The 2,713-nt window shown below is 38.2% G+C and overlaps 1 pseudogene; it reads left to right on the plus strand.

Moving 5' to 3' along the window:
* The first annotated feature begins 1,348 nt into the window (after positions 1-1,348).
* Positions 1,349-2,242, plus strand: LOC122913641 (annotated as a pseudogene).
* Positions 2,243-2,713: the final 471 nt, after the last annotated feature.

Consider the following 2,713-nt stretch of genomic DNA (forward strand, 5'->3'; position numbering starts at 1 on the left):
AGTCTCAGTATGAATACAAACCAAATCCTACTCCATTAATTTTCACCGAAATCACTTGAAATTGGTAGGGTCGGGATACCAAGTCTTTTTCTGAGTATTCATTGACCTCATAAGTGTTCCACTAAGCCAGAACAGTGTAGCGATCTCTCCAATAAGCCACAATTTTGCTAATAGTTTCGAATGTTGGAGGAAGCTCATTTATTAAAATATCCTGAATAATGTATATTTACAATGTATCTGCCTGGTCTCACTTGCTGTTGGAAAGAATATGCTGATGATGGATGCTCTAGGCGTGGGGGTTGCTTGTAGTACATGTTTAGGCACTCACATTGAGGCTGACACTGCTTCCAGGCAAAGCTAGGACGATGGGACAGATAACTCATCTAATCCTGTTGCAGTTCATGTCTGAATCTTGAGACTATTAATTTTATGTGCCTATCCTCTTATTTCCTAATATTGCCCAGGTTTTCCTTATCATAGGAAAGGGCTTACTTCTATTGGTCCAGAAAATGTGTTATTTTCATTGTATCATAGAACGTATTTTGTATGGAGCCATTCACCATTGTTGGTGAATATGAGATACTCCTGTTCCTCTGTGTATATTCAAATTAATTACATATTTGTAATTTTATAATATATAATGGCATGAATGATGTAAGACACATTATTAAATAGCTAATGAAATGTTAATTAATTAAATTTAATTGATAAAATAATATATGTTGGGAAAAATGTCAGTAAAAGACCGACAAAACTATCCCTGAAGGCAGTATACCCTTAGTAGAATTTGGATGGAAGCTAGATGATTATTTCAGAAATAAGAGTTTATAATGCATTCTCAAGCTTAGGTATATGGGATAGACTAGATACATTTTAAGGTTTATTTCCACTCTCTCTCTTTTTTTTTAATTTCTTTTCAGCATAGCAGTATTCATTGTTTTTGCACCACACCCAGTGCTCCATGCAATCCGTGCCCTCTATAATACCCACCACCTGGTTCCCCCAACCTCCCACCCCCGCCCCTTCAAAACCCTCAGATTGTTTTTCAGAGTCCATAGTCTCTCATGGTTCACCTCCCCTTCCAATTTCCCTCAACTCCCTTCTCCTCTTAAATTCCATGGGTATTTAATTCTGTATAAAGTCTAGAAAACTTTGAATATATAAAAAATTAATACGAAGATTTATGCGGCACCATTTGCAATGCCAAGTGATCTTGATCCTTTGTATAATTCTTAAAACCATAACAAAGTTCTCTGTGCTTCTTTTCTGCCTCTTTTCCTCCTGTTTTACACAATTACTTTTGTGTATAAATAATATTAATGAGGGTTAAATACCCACTTTTATTCTTTTGGGATTTTCAGAATATCCAGCACTGCAGGTTCTACTCTTCCTAGTTTTCTTGTCTATTTATATGGTCACCACTGTGAGAAATTTGGGCATTATAATAATCATCAAGATCAATCCAAAACTACACAAGAACATGTATTTTTTCCTTAGTCATTTGTCCTTTGTGGATTTTGGTTTTTCCACCGTAGTTACACCTACATTGTTGGAGAACTTGATTGTGGAGCACAGAACAATCTCCTTCTTTGGTTGCATTAGGCAAATTTGCTTTACTTGCATATCTAGAGTAACAGAAACTTTTAAGTTAGCAGTGATGGCCTACGACCATTTTGTGGCATTTGTAACCCCTTGCTGTATAACAGCACTGTGTCTCAGAAGCTGTGCACTCTGCTGGTGGCGGGATCTTACTCGTGGGGTATAGTGTGTTCCCTGACACTCACATATTTCCTTCTTGCATTATCCTGTTGTGAATCTAGCATCATAAATAATTTTATCTGTGACCACTCTGTAATTGTTTCTCCCTCCTGTTCAGACCCCTAGATCAGCCAGATGCTGTGTTTCATTATTGCCATATTCAACGAGGTGAGCAGCCTCGTTATTATTATAATTATTCTGATGTCTTATATACTCATTTTTTCACTGTTATGAGGATGTCTTCTACAAGTGAGTGACGGAAAACCTTTTCCACCTGTGCTTCTTACATGATAGCCATCACGATCTTCCACAGGACCTTCCTTTTCCTCTACTCTATCCCTAATCCTAAAAAGTCTTGGCTCATAAAGTGGCTTCTGTGTTTTACACAGTGGTGATTCCCATGCTGAATCCCTTGATCTACAGCCTTAGGACCAAAGACATGAAAGATATATTTAGAAGATCAGTTATCGCAAAATTGCTTTGACACTCAATATAATAATGTTAGGTTCAGGGGTACCTGAGTGGCTCAGTGGGATAAAGCTTCTGCCTTCCGCTCGGGTCATGATCCCAGGGTCCTGGGATCCAGCCCCGCATGGGGCTTTCTGCTCAGCGGGGAGCCTGCATCCTCCTCTCTCTCTCTCTCTCTCTCTCTCTGCCTGTCTCTCTGCCTAATTGTGATCTCTGTCTGTCAAATAAATAAATAAAATATTTTAAAAATATTGTTAGATTCATTATTTTATTTCTGAAAAAGGAAAAATTTATTTATTTATTTATTTATTTATCTATTTATTTATTTATTAAAGATTTTATTTATTTATTTGACAGACAGGGATCACAAGTAGGCAGAGAGGCAGGCAGAGAGAGAGGGGGAAGCAGGCTCCCTGCAGAGCAGAGAGCCCAATGCGGGGCTCGATCCCAGGACCCTGGGAATCATGACATGAGCTGAAGGCAGATG

The sequence above is a fragment of the Neovison vison genome, chromosome 7 (assembly GCF_020171115.1).
Source record: "Neovison vison isolate M4711 chromosome 7, ASM_NN_V1, whole genome shotgun sequence".
In the NCBI taxonomy this organism is placed as follows: Eukaryota; Metazoa; Chordata; class Mammalia; order Carnivora; family Mustelidae; genus Neogale; species Neogale vison.